This window comes from Arachis duranensis, chromosome 7 (genome assembly GCF_000817695.3).
Source record: "Arachis duranensis cultivar V14167 chromosome 7, aradu.V14167.gnm2.J7QH, whole genome shotgun sequence".
NCBI lineage: Eukaryota > Viridiplantae > Streptophyta > Magnoliopsida > Fabales > Fabaceae > Arachis > Arachis duranensis.
This window is the reverse complement of record NC_029778.3, coordinates 58,803,938-58,819,262: the sequence shown is the minus strand read 5'-3', so window position 1 is coordinate 58,819,262 and position 15,325 is coordinate 58,803,938.

The following is a 15,325-nucleotide window of genomic DNA, read 5'->3' as shown; positions in this document are numbered from 1 at the left end:
CCATGAAACTTGCAGTTCTGTTGCATTAGAGCAACTAATTGAGGCTTTAGCTCAAAATTGTTTGCTCCAATGGCAGGAATTTAGATGCTTCTTCCATCAAACTTGGAAGTAGGTGCAGTATAATCACCAAGCATTCTTCTTGCATTATTGTTGTTGGGTTCGGCTGCCATCTCCTTTTCTTGTTCAAAAATTTCAGCAAGGTTGTCTCTGGATTGTTGTAATTTAGCTTCTCTTAGTTTCCTCTTCAGAGTCCTTTCAGGTTCTGGATCAGCTTCAACAAGAATTCCTTTTTCCTTGTTCTTGCTCATATAAAAAAAGAAGAGGAATCCTCTATGTCACAGTAAAGAGGTTCCTTATTGTTAGTAGAAGAAAAATAAAGAGGTTCCTTATTATTAGTAGAAGAAGAAAGGGGATAAAGAAAGGAGCATCCAAACATAAGGGTGAGGATAAGGGCAGTGATTTGAGATGAAGAGAAGTGTTAGTGAATGAATAAATAAATAGAATAAGATGAGAGATAGAAGTTTTCGAAAATAATTTTGAAAAGGAGTTAATGATTTTCGAAAATTAAGATAAGAAATAAAATTAAAATTAAAATTTTAAAACAATTAATTAATTAAAAAAAAAAGAATTTTTGAAAAAAAGGGAGGTATTTTCGAAAATTAGAGAGAGAAAAGTTGTTAGGTGGTTTTGAAAAAGATAAGAAACAAACAAAAAGTCAAATAGTTAGTTGAAAAAGATTTGAGAATCAAATTTGAAAAGATAAGAAAATAAGAAGATAAGAAGTTAGAAAAGATATTTTAAAATCAAATTTTTGAAAAAAGATAAAATTTTGAAAAAAAATATATGATATATTAAAAAGATTTGGTTAGAAAAGATTTAATTTTTAAAATTAAAATTAATTACTTGACTTAACAAGAAACTAAAAGATAAAAAAGATATGGTTAGAAAAGATTTAATTTTTAAAATTAAAATTAATTACTTAACTAACAAGAAACTAAAAGATAAGATTCGAGAATTTAAAGATTGAACCTTTCTTAACAAAAAAGTAACAAACTTCAAATTTTTGAACCAATCACATTACTTGTTAGTTAAGTTTCAAAAATTTTGAAATAAAATTAAGAAAAGATTTTGAAAATAATTTTTGAAATTTTCGAAAATCATGAAAGAAAAATGAAAAAGATTTGAATTTTGAAAAAGTTTTAAAAAGATAAGATTTTTTTTAAAATTTGAAAATTTGACTTGACTTATAAGAACTAACAAATTTTAAAAATTTTTTGACTAAGTCAACCAAAATTTTCAAAATTTTGAGAGAAAAAAGGAAAAGATATTTTTTATTTTTGAATTTTTAATGATGAGAGAGAAAAACACAAATATGACCCAAAACATGAAAATTTTGGATCAAAACCAATGATGCATGCAAGAACACTATGAATGTCAAGATGAATACCAAGAACACTTTGAAGATCATGATGAACATCAAGAACATATTTTTGAAATTTTTTTTATGCAAAGAAAACATGCAAGACACCAAACTTAGAAATCTTTAATGCTTAAACAATATGAATGCAAAGATGCACATGAAAAACAATAAAAGACACAAAACAAGAAAACATCAAGATCAAACAAGAAGACTTACCAAGAACAACTTGAAGATCATGAAGAACACTATGAATGCATGAATTTTCGAAAACTGCAAGAACAAAATGAATATGCAATTGGCACCAAACTTAAAACATGACACAAGACTCAAACAAGAAACACAAAAAATATTTTTGATTTTTATAATTTTATTTTTTTTGGATTTTATTTTATTTTTTCGAAAACATATAGGAAAAAGGAAGTAATGAATTCAAAGATCTCAATCAAAATTCCAGGAATCATACCAGGTTAGTCTAAAGCTTGATGGCCAGCCAAGCTTCAGCATACCATTTTGAACTCTAGAATTCATTCTTAAAACCTCTGAAGGATTTTTCGAAAATAGAGGGAGAATTTTGAAAAATATTTTTGAAAACTTTTTGAAAAGAAATAAAAAAGAAAATTACCTAATCTGAGCAACAAGATGAACCGTCAGTTGTCCAAACTCGAACAATCCCCGGCAACGGCGCCAAAAAATTGGTGCACGAAATTATGATCATCAATAATGGCGCCAAAAAACTTGGTAGCGCTCTCAAACGTGAATCACACTTAGTCACAACTCCGTACAACTAACCAGCAAGTGCACTGGGTCGTCCAAGTAATACCTTACGTGAGTAAGGGTCGATCCCACGGAGATTGTTGGTATGAAGCAAGCTATGGTCATCTTGTAAATCTCAGTTAGGCAGATAGTAAATGTTATGGAGTTTTCGAATAATAATAATAAATAAACAAAAAATAAAGATAGAGTTACTCATGTAATTCAATGGTGGGAATTTCAGATAAGTGTATGGAGATGCTTGTCCTTGTTGGATCTCTGCTTTCCTACTGCCTTCCTTCAATCCTTCTTATTCCTTTCCATGGCAAGCTGTATGTAAGGCATCACCGTTGTCAATGGCTACATCCCATCCTTTCAGTGAAAAAGGTCCAAATGCTCTGTCACGGCACGGCTAATCATCTGTCGGTTCTCGATCATGTTGGAACAGAATCCCTTGATTCTTTTGCGTTTGTCATCACGCACAATAATCTCGAGTTTGAAACTCATCACAGTCATTCAATCCCTGAATCCTACTTGGAATACCATAGACAAGGTTTAGACTTTTCGAATTCTCATGAATGCCGCCATCAATCTAGCTTATACCACGAAGATTCTGATTAAGGAATCCAAGAGATATGCGCCCGGTCTAAAGTAGAACGGAAGTGGTTGTCAGTCATGCATTCATAGGTGAGAATGATTATGAGTGTCACGGATCATCACATTCATCATGTTGAAGTGCAAGAATATCTTAGAACAGGAATAGCTAAATTGAATAGAAAATAGTAGTAATTGCATTAAAACTTGAGGTATAGCAGAGCTCCACACCCTTAATCTATGGTGTGTAGAAACTCCACCGTTGAAAATACATAAGTGATGAAGGTTCAGGCATGGCCGAATGGCCAGCCCCAAACGTAATCAAAAGACCGAATGGTCAAAAGACTATATTGTCAAAAGACCTTATTGTCAAAAGACACTAAATACAATAGTAAAATGTCCTATTTATACTAAACTAGCTACTAGGGTTTACAGAAGTAAGTAATTGATGCAGAAATCCACTTTCCTGAGCTTGATCTATCCACGAGCTGAGGCTTCTCTTGGAGTTGAACGCCAAGTTGTAATGTATTTCTGGCGTTCAACTCTGGTTCGTGACGTGTTTCTGGCGTTTGACTCCAGAATGCAGCATGGAACTGGCGTTGAGCGCCATTTTACGTTGTCTAATCACGAATAAAGTATGGACTATTATATATTGCTCGAAAGCTCTAGATGTCTACTTTCCAATGTTGTTAAGACCGCGCCATTTAGAGTTCTGTAGCTCCATAAAATCCATTTCGAGTGTAGGGAGGTTAGAATCCAACAGCATCAGCAGTCCTTTGTCAGCCTTTTATCAGAGTTTTGCTCAGGTCCCTCAATTTCAGCCAGAAAATACCTGAAATCATAGAAAAACACACAAACTCATAGTAAAGTCCAGAAATGTGAATTTAGCATAAAAAACAATGAAAACATCCCAAAAAGTAACTATATCCTATTAAAAACTACCTAAAAATAATGCCAAAAAGCGTATAAATTATCCGCTCATCACTTATTAACCTCTAACTATGAAGGTAAGTTAAGTGGATGAATCAATTTGATTCCTCAAATCCTAGTCAATTCCTAAGAAGACTAAAGTTATTGGAATTCAAATTAATTAGCAAAGATAACAATTATCAATCACAATGAGTTTGATAGCTCAAGTGTCTCCAATTAATCAATTCATCAATTAAAGCCAAGAATATAAAAAGCTAAGAAAAAATCATAAATCTGAAATACCTCAAATTATATTTAAACATAAATTCAAATCTAACATGAAAGGGTTCATAAGCCAATTTGGCAACATGAGTCAAATACAAGTAAAAGCATTAGAGTATCTAAAAGTAGAAGAGAAACATAAATTAAAGTAACATTGAACCTTGAATGAAGAAGAATAATCCTACAACTAATAGAAATCCTAAATCCTAAATCCTAAGGGAGAGGAGAGAGCCTCTCTCTCTCTAGAAACTACATCTAATCCTCAAATTGTGAATTATGAGTGTTGTCTTCTGAATGAATGGATTCTCCCACTTTATAACCTCTTAATCTGTGTTTTCTGGGCCGAAAACTGGGCCAGAAACAGCCCAGAAATTGCTGGGGGCGAATTTTGCCACGTGAAGATCGCTGATTTTTCTGCAAAACGACGCATCTGCGTGATTCACGCATGCGTGTAATTTTTCTGTATGGCCACTATAGCAAATTATAAATCATTTCGAAGCCCTGGATGTTAGCTTTCCAACGCAACTGAAACCGCCTCAATTGAACCTCTATAACTCAAGTTATGACCGTTTGAGTGCGAAGAGGTCAGGCTGGACAGCTCAGCAATTCCTTTAGTTTCTTGTATTCCTTCCACTTTTGCATGCTTCCTTTCCATCCTCTAACTCATTCCTGCCCTGTAATCCCTGAAATCACTTAACACACATATCAAGGCATCTAATGGTAATAAGAGAGGATTAAACATAGCAAAATTAAAGCCCAAAGAAGCATGTTTTCAATCATAGCACAAAATCCGGAAGGAAAAGGTAAAACCATACAAACAGTATGAATAAGTGGGTAAAGAGTTGGTAAAAACCACTCAATCGAGCACAAGAGAAACCGTGAAATAGTGGTTTATCAACCTCCCCACACTTAAATATTAGCATGTCCTCATGCTAAGCTCAAGAGAAGCTATAAAGGAGTGAAAAGGAATGGTAAGACTTATTAAATGCAACCTATCTATATGAATGCAACTAAATACAAAATGCTTTTACCTACTTGATCAAAAGCAAACAAGTTCTCCAAGACAAACATAAACCAAATTTCACTAATTCAAATCATACAATAAGAGACAAGTAAACTTGTAAGAAGATAGCTCATGAAAGCAGGGAACATAGAATCAAGCGTTGAACCCACACTGGTAGTGTATATCACTCTGACTCTCTCAAGTGTGTAGGGTTAATCACTCTACTATTCTCTAGTCATACTTTCTAAACTTTGTTCTTCATCTAACCAATCAACAAGTATTTAATGTACCAATGCAAACATCATGAGGTCTTTTCAAGGTTGTAATGGGGCTAAAGTAAAGGTGAGGATATATATATATGGCTAAGTGAGCTATGAATTGAATCTTTGACTAGTCTAAGCTCTCACCTAACATACACATACTCTATATAACTCTAAAATCATGCCTAGCTACCCAAAATTCTCATTTTTTTCATCTCATACTCATGCATCAACCGTTCTTTTAATTTGTATCACATATGCATTGAACTTTCATTAACTTAACATTGGGATAATTTTGTCCCCTTATTTATTTATTGAATATTTTTGGGTTTTTTTCTTTTTTTATTTATTTATTTTTAATTTTTTAATTTTTTTTATTTTTTAAATAGAAAAATAAACATTACTTATCAATGCACATGGATTTTTAATTTTTCTGGTCTCATATGAGTAGGTACCCAAATTCCCAATATTTTATCAAAGTAAAAACATAACACATTCCCTTATTAACCCATGTTCCCACAGTTTTCCCACACTTAGTTGATACACAATCTCTATCTTAAGCTAACCAAAAATTCAATTGGGGTGATTACTTGTTTTTCCGCTTAAGGCTAGTGATGTGGTAAAATATAAAACAAATGGGATTTAAAAGGCTCAAAGTGGCTAACAAGGGTAATTTGAAAGGGTAGGCTATTTTGGGGTAAGTGAGCTAAAACAATTAATGGTCTCAATCATATACATGCATTTAAATACACTAAACATTGGACATATAGAATGGAACAAAATATAGATTACAATCATAGAGAAGAAAACACACAAGAATAAAATATTTATGGTTAAATAATGTAACCATGTAATTAAGCTCAAGTCTCACAGGTTGTGTGTTCTTAGCTATAATTCATGTTCCAAATACAACTTCCAACAAGTTTTAACACAAAAATTTTGATTTAAATTAGTGAAATGCTATAACAAGGGTCTTGAAAAGAGACTTATTATTTTTCAACCAAGTAGAATATGCATAAAATCAAACAAATATGCAATCAAACATACAAATGCAACAACTAAATTAACATAGAAAATTGAATATTGGTGTTGAGAAGAAAATAACTAACCCACGGAAGTCGGTATCGACCTCCCCACATTTAAAGATTGCACCGTCCTTGGTGCATGCAAAGTTGTGCAGGTGGGCGGGGGTTGTGGTTTCTCAGCTGGTGCTCTTTGTAGAGGCTTTCTCGTTACCCTTCCTGGTGGCCATCCTGAAAAGGGAGAAGATAAAGGGACATGAATTCAAAGGGATAGAGCAAGAAAAAGGGCAGTACAAGTGATAATCATGCCAAAGTAAAGAAGAATGTCGATAACACATGGTCGCGACTCCATGCAATTAGGACATCAATGGAAATATAGCATGATAAATTGAGGCAATTAATTGCAAGATGTTTATTGGCATGCTGCCAAAGGTATGAGTAGCGTAGATCAAGCATTAAAAGCCAAAATGTATTATCACTCGTAACAAACAAACAATAACGTTTGTATTGACAATCTATTTAATTAATAAACTATTGGAATGGTTTTGTGAAAAACAAGCATTAGAGTGGTAGAATAGAATAATTAAGAATTCACAATGCCATATGGAGTTTTCACAAACACTTAGTATTGCCAGGGCATCTTGGCTAGTTTTACTAGCCATTTTTTGTATGCTTTAGGTTGGTTTCATGCATTTTCCTAGTGAATAAGGCAAGTTTTGGGTGAAAATACACTTACACCTTCATTTAAGCATTTTCTTTACTATTGTGAATTTTGCATGATTTCATGAGATTTTTGCCAGAATTGCATGAGAATTTGATGATGCATAATCTCATGACTTTAGCTAGAGCTTTGATGCACTTTAATTGCTTGATTTCAGGACAAATGAATCATGGAAGAACCACGTTAGCATTCACGTTAACTTAGTTAACATGACTACTAACGTGGGATGGCAAAGAGCTTGCAACGTTAATGAGAAAAGTGATCACCAATAACGCCTGCGAAGCCATTCATAGCTTACGTTAAGAGCCACGTTAACTAAGTTAACGTGGTACTTAACGTAGAAGAAAAACAGGACTCCACGTTAACGAGAAACATGAACTCCAATAACGTTTCTCCTCAACGTTAGTGGTAAAAGTGAACACCACTAACGTTGGGAAACTAGGTAATGCCCCACGTTAAAAGTCACGTTAACTTAGTTAACGTGAACTCTAACGTGGAAGAGGATCAACAACGCCAATGTTAGTGACACTCACTTTTGTCACTAACGTTGGATCATTAGCATTGCCTACGTTAACTCTCACGTTAAGATTGTTAACATGAGAGTTAACGTGGAGTTGAATTCAAAGAACCAACGTTAGTGACACTCACTTTTGTCACTAACGTTGGGAGATGGCTTCATTACTACGTTAAGAGTCACGTTAACTTAGTTAACGTGGGTTCTAACGTAGGGACTTAAGGAAATTGGAGCGTTAGTGACAAAGGTGAGTGTCACTAACGCTCTCGAAGGTGATAGAGACCCACGTTAGGAGCTACGTTAGCCAAGCTAACGTGAAATCTAACGTAGGGGTAAGAGGCAAGTAACGTTAATGGGAAAAGTGACTCCCATTAACGTTTGTGAAAAGGGGCACAAGCCAACGTTAATGGGAAAAGTGAGTCCCATTAACGTTGGCCAAGGATTGAGTAAGAAACGTTAGAAGTCACGTTAAGATTTCTAACGTTGGAATTAACGTGGGTATATAAGGGTGGAACGTTAGTCGAAAAAGTGAATGCCACTAACGTTCTCGCACTCAAAATATTACCCAACGTTAATCTCAGTAAATGCCCAAGCCTAATTCTTATTTCTCTGCAAGCTGGGCCCACTAAAGATGAGAATTGCTTCAACTCAAGATCCAGAGCCCACATCCAAGACTTGAAGAACTCACTAGAAGATCATGAGGAGTAGTATAAATAGGAGTAGTTTTGAACTAGAGAGAAGCTTAGCACTTTTGGAAACTACTCTCTGCATATTTACTTTTCTGTACTTCTAGCATGGATTCTTCTTTTCTGCCATTTTTGATTCCTAGAGCTGTGAACAACTAAACCCCTTTCATTGGGTTAGGGAGCTCTGTTGTAATTTGATGGATCAATTATAGTTCTTATTCTTCTTCTTCTTTCTTTTCTCTTGATCCTACTAGAAAGCTTTCGATCTTAATTCCATTGGTTAGTTGTCTTGGAAAAGAAACTCTCCATAATTGGATCTCCTTCGAACCTTGGAAAAAGGATGAGTAAATCATGCTAGAAATGCTTTCTCATGTTGGACCAAATTGGGGTTTGGATGGATATTGTGACATTTAATCCTCCCAACACTTTGATTTGGAAATACATGTGGTATAATCAGTGACCACACTTTCATCTCTTCCCATGAGCAATTAAATCAAGGAATTGGGCAATTGTTCAAGCTTAGAGAGATTGGATTGCCAAGGAATTGGGATCCAATCACTTAAGATTGCCAAGGAGATTAATGAATGCATTGATTGAGGAAGAGATGAGAATGAACTTGATCCAGAGAATGCAACATTTCCTAAACCCAATGATCTCCCCATTTCTGATCTTATCCATTCTATTTACTTTCTGCCATTTAATATCCTGCTCATATTCCCAACTCCCCATTTAAGATTCTGCACTTTAATTTCTGTTATTTACTTTCTAGTCATTTAAATTTCTACATCATAATCTAAATTCTGTTTAGCTCAACTATCATATTCTTCTAACTAAAGTTGCTTGACCAATCAATCCTTGTGAGATTCGACCTCACTCTATTGTGAGTTTTACTTGACGATAATTCGGTATACTTGCCGAAGGGAAATTTGTTGAGAGACAAGTTTTCACGCATCAAGTTTATGGCGCCGTTGCCGGGGATTGATTTTGAATCAACAATGATTAAGTTAGAAGATCACTAGATTGAGCATTTTTTATCTCGTTATTCGTTTCTTTTTGTTCAGTCAATTTACCTTAGTTAGTTTTTAATTTCTTCCTCACCCCCTATACCCTCTCTATTTTCTGTTCTCTTTTTCTTAGTTGATCATAATTCAGCTCACTAACCCACTCACTGTTTGATAAATTGCATCACTCACACTAACTATTACTCTAACAAGAATAGTCTTCACTATACCTCCTGTTGTGCAATCTGTTTGTTGTATAACAGGGAGAAGAGAAGGAGCTTCAACATCCTTTGATTCAGAACCTAAAAGAGCCCTTTGGAGACGACGAAGGGAAACAAGAGGAAAAATGATTATTGGTGCTGAGAAAGCAGAGGAAGAGTATTTTGAACCCAACATGAAAGAGAATTTGGAGAACAACCATGAAGAGGAGGCTCATAATCAAGGCCATGCCAACCGTGCTGGGCAAGAAAGGAGGGTCTTAAGATCCTATATCAACCCTAACCAACACTTGACCATGTTCTTGAGGATTTATGACACGGTGAAGTCCAATGGAGTCCACCCCGATGTCTATAGGTTGCTTTTGTTCCCCTTTTCACTCAGGGATAAGGCATCCAAGTGGCTTGAATCCTTTCTAAAGGAGAGCTGAACCAATTGGGAAGAGGTAGTGTACAAGTTTTTGGCAAGGTTTTACCCCCCTCAAAGGATCAATAGACTGAGAACTGAAGTGCAGACGTTCAGACAGCAAGATGGGGAGACACTTTATGAAGCTTGGGAAAGGTTCAAGGATCTAACAAGGAGATGCCCACCAGAGATGTTTAACGAGTGGGTTCAACTTCACATCTTCTATGAAGGTCTTTCCTATGAGTCAAAGAAGGTTGTGGATCATTCATCAGGAGGCTCTTTAAACAAGAAGAAAACCATTGAAGAAGCCACAGATGTCATTGAAATAGTTGCTGAGAATGACTACTTCTATGCCTCCGAAAGAAGTACTCACCTAGACAAGTCCATGATCCATACTCCAAAACTTACAACTCTGGATGGAGGAACCACCCCAACTTTGGATGGGGAAATCAACAAGACCAAGGGCAAGATCAGAGACGCCACAACTTCAACTCCAACAACAATGCTACTCATCAAAACACCTCACAGAGATATTACCAACATACATCTAACCAACCTTCTCAACCACCTAATCTCAACCCACCATCATTGACAGATGATAGGCTTTCAAAGATTGAGGCTCTACTTGAAAACATATGCAAAGAAATCCAAGATAACAAAGTGTTTAAGGAAGAAGTGCGAGCTAATATCAAGAACCAAGGAGAAAACATCAAGAGATTGGAGTCCCAAGTAGGGTACCTATCTCAACAAATTCCCAAACTTTTCTCCACAGGCTTAAAGGTGGTGTAGCAGGGAGAATGTACTCAAGGTTTCTTGATATGTTTGCATCTCTAGATGTAAATATACCATTCATTAAAGCCCTCCAACAGATGCCTTTCTACATCAAGTATATAAAGGAGCTACTAGCCAGAAAAAGTCCATTGAAGGGTGGACAAACAATCAAGATGAACAGAGATTGTAGTGCTCTCATCCAACCAGGGCCACCCACAAAGAAAGAGGATCCAAGGAGTTTCCACATTCCTTGTGCCATAGGAGAAACAATGATTGACAAAGGGCTTTGTGACTTGGGAGCAAGCATCAACCTAATGCCTCTCTCCCTCATGAAGAAGCTTCAAATCAATGAACTAACTCCTACTGATGTAATTATCAGATTGGCTGACAAAACTCAAAAATAAGCAGTAGGGGTGGTTGAAAATGTGTTGGTAAAGGTTGGGAGCTACTATCTTCCCACAGATTTTGTTGTTCTGCTGGAAATGGATGAGAATCATATTTACCCCATCATTCTGGGAAGACCCTTCCTAGCCATAGCTAGAGCACTCATAGATGTAGAACGAGGAGAGTTAGTGTTGAGAATACATGATGAGCAGCTCACTTTCAATGTCTTTAAACCCTCACAAGAAGCAGATCATGAAGACAATAAGTTGATGGAAGAGCCAAACAAGGAAGCACAAACAACACACTTAGAAGCCCCATTAGTTGGGAAGCTATATAGTCAAGAAGAACCATGTTCAAAGATGACCCAAGGGGAACCAGAACCATCAGAGTCATGCAAGATTAATAACAAGAATCCACTAGAGAAAGAATCCATAGAAAACAAGACAACATCAATGGAAACAAAGAAGAAAGTTCCAAGGAGATGGAGAAGCAGAAAGATACCTACAGAAGATTTCTCCCCAGGAGACGAACTCTCAATAAAATTATGTCCTTAGAACATATGGAGCTTATCAACAAGGCTAATGGACATAGGTTCACTGCAAGAGGGGAGGACTTCAAGCACTATCAACCACCTTGACAAGGGATATTCGTCAATCTAATGACGTTAAAGAAGCGCTTCATGGGAGGCAACCCATGTTCTATGCTCTTCTTTTAATTCTCTAATAATAGTAACAAAACAATTTCCATGGAATTTCAATTCAACTTTGACAACTAATATAAAGTTCCTCTACATGCAACGTATAGTACATGATAAGTTTGGTTTTCAAACACATCAATTGAGCTTTGAACACACCCTATGAGGAAAATTCATTTCCCAAACTTGTTGCACCATGTGATCAAAAACAAGTTTGGTGTACCAACGTGCATGCATGGATAGCTTAATGTTTGATTGAATTGCTTTCATGGAAAATATTTAGTCATGTAGAAACAAAAGAAAAAGAAAAAGAAATATTTTATTAGTTCACACATTTTCCCACCAATTTTTCAATTAATTTTCACATTCTCCCTTTTTCGTGTATAGGGAATCAAAAAGGACATTGATGGTACTTGATAGGACAATTGAGGAAGAAGGATTCGGCCACTACACCAAGGGAATTTCACACTTGTCTTCATAGGGAATGTCCTTGGAAGTGTTGCCATGCAATATTGGGAGTGGATGGCTTTGAAGACCAAACCAAGACCCTCATAAAAGAGGTGATCCTTGTGCTCATTCAATCTCAAAACCCCAACCGTCCACTATCAAACAACACCATCAATCCACACCCTTCAATAATTGCCATCTCTCTATATAAACCCCTTCACACAACCTTCACGTACACCTTATATCCTCACCTTTCCTCCCTTCTCTCTAAGACACATTCTGCCTCACATCAATCGAATTCCATCTTCAACTTCATAGCCTTCACCATCTTCGCAAACTGAGCCTCACTCATGGCATCATCAAGCTCCAAGAGGCAAAAAGGGAAGGGACCCATAGAGCGTCCTCCTTTTGATGAAGTGCGATTTAGAACCTTCTATCATGCACTTCAGTATGGGTGGATGACTGAGAAGGAAATCATTTATGAACTAGGCTTTCAAGTCACAAAAGCCGAGTGCCCAGAAATCATAGAGAAGGTGGAACAACGCAGATAGGAGCTCCTCACCGACCCTGTCACAAGGGTGAATGCCACTATAGTAAGAAAGTTCTATGCAAATGCAGTTAGGCAAGACAAGGAGGATGACTCATACACAAGTTTTGTGAGAGGGGTCGTGGTAGACTTTAGCCCCATGACTATCATGAGAGTGTTGAAATTGAGAAGCATACCCTTTGAAGAGGAGAGCTATCACTCGAGAATGGACCAAAACTCCAATTATGACCAGATTCTACAGGATATATGTGTGCAAGGAGCAGATTGGGAGAGAGGTCCCAAGGGAAAGCCGAAATTTATAAAAATAGGAGATCTCCTCCCTGAGGCTAAAGGATGGTTCGAAATTGTAAGGAGATCCATTCTCCCAGCTGGAAACAACTCGGAAGTGAACCTCGAGAGAGCAACGATGGTGCAATGTATAATGAAGGGAGGAGAGATCAAGGTACATGAACTTATAGCTTAAGGCATTCGGAAGCTCGCCGAGAAGAGTGACTCTGGAGGAAAGCTGGGTTATCCTAGCACTATCTTCCGTCTTTGCAAACTGGCCAGGGTGATATTCGAAGATGAAAACCCTGAGTGGATAAAGGTTGGTCTCCACAAGAGCAAGCTTCAGCCACCCTAAGCATGCACCAACTGCAGGAGGCTATTGACACCTTATCTAGGCAATGCATGGAAAATCAAGAGGCGCAAAGAGGGCTCCAAATACAATCAAGGGATCGCCATGAAGAGTCACTTTCTAGATGGATGAATCAACAAGGGGAGTGGCAAAAACAACTGATGGATCAGCAATTGGAACAAGGAAGACAATGGAGTGAATCCTTCAGGAGTAAATCCTTCCACAACCTGAATTAGAAACATGATCAACAACAAGAAGCCTTCCAAAGGCTAATCAATATCCAAGCACATCAAGGAGCACACATTCATGAGATGCATAGGAAACAAAGAGAACAAGCAGATCTTTTCGATGAATATAGAACATTCTCGGAAGGAGTCTACATGAGTGAGACTGGATACCATGTGAATACCCAAGCCAGGCTTGGATATCTAGTCAAACAATTACCTGTTTTGTATCCAGGAATCACAAAATATGAGGATGTAAAGGATGAATCAGCACGAGTGGAGCGCGAAAGGGTTGAACAAAGTCATGAATCAGTAAGGAAGGCACTAGAAGATTGGAAATTAGCTAGAGCAAATCGGATGAGAGGAAGCACAAGTGGACAAAGCGAATCTACAAATGGCAAGGGAGCAGAAGAGAATGAGCATACCAACAAGTGAAAGGTGGTAAAGTTCCTTCTTAGTTTACCTTCTTTTTCAAAGCTTTAAATAAGGAAAATCATGTATGAAATAGAACATGCTTCCATGGTAGCTTAGGATTTTCAATTATGCATTTAAGTTTCATTGCTTAGGTTTATGTTATTGAGCTTAATGTATTGAATGCTCACTTTCATCCTTCTTACTTGTATACTTGTCTCTTTAAGTTAATAAAAAAAGAAAATGTTATGGGAAGAACAAGAGTGGAGTCATTTTGTGAAGTGCATTCTGAATGTTTGTGGTAGGATGATTAGTAAGCTAAGTTAGTTCACCAAGAAAGGAAAAAAAGCAGCTATCCATCCTAAGTCCTATGTTTGAGACACATTCTTTGAGGCTAGCTAAACAATAAAATCCCAACAAGAGAAGAAAAAGAGTAATACAAGTGAAAATAAGAAAGGAAACACAATAAGAAACAATGCTAGGCACCAAGGGTTTCAAAATTGAGGCATGTGTCTGTGGTGTTTATGTACAAGGGATATACTTGGATGAATAAGCTCTTAGGGGTGCCTTATCACTTGGTAACTTGGATTAACTAATCCGGGATTATCAGCTGAAAGTCCACTATCAAGAATAACCCTTGTTATAGAGCACTTAGTAACCCAAAGAGGTGCTGGACACCAAGGTCTCAAGAAAGAAGAATAACAAACCATGTGCCTGTGGTGTGTATGTATGAGGGAAAGAAACTTGAGGGAGTAAGTCCTTAGGGGCGTCTTAACACCTAGCACCTTAAAACCAACTGGTTTGGGAGTGTTGGCTGAAAGCTTATCATAAAGAATCGCCCTCTTACAAAGCACCTAGCAAAAAGAAAAATAAACTTTGAAAAAAAGAAGAGTAGGATCAATAAGAAAGAAGCCTCAAGGGATGCAATCAAGAGAGTGACTAGGGAGTTGATAAAGGCTTGAAACCTAAAAGGAAAGAACCTAAGTTGCTATGCATGAAACTCCATGAACCAGGAATGCTACTTCCATTTTATCTTCTTGTTCTTTCATTTCATTGTTCTTATACTTCAGTACTTGCTTAGGGACAAGCAAGCTTTAAGTTTGGTGTTGTGATGCCAGGGCATCTAGGCTAGTTTCACTGACATTTTCTTTACTGTTTTAGGGTAGTTTCATGCATTTTCCTAGTGAATAAGGCAAGTTTTGGGTGAAAATACACTTACACCTTCATTTAAGCAACTATTGTGAATTTTGCATGATTTCATGAGATTTTTGCCAGAATTGCATGAGAATTTGATAATGCATAATCTCATGACTTTAGCTAGAGCTTTGATGCACTTTAATTGCTTGATTTCAGGACAAATGAAGCATGGAAGAACCACGTTAGCATTCACGTTAACTTAGTTAACATGACTACTAACGTGGGATAGCAAAGAGCTTGCAACGTTAATG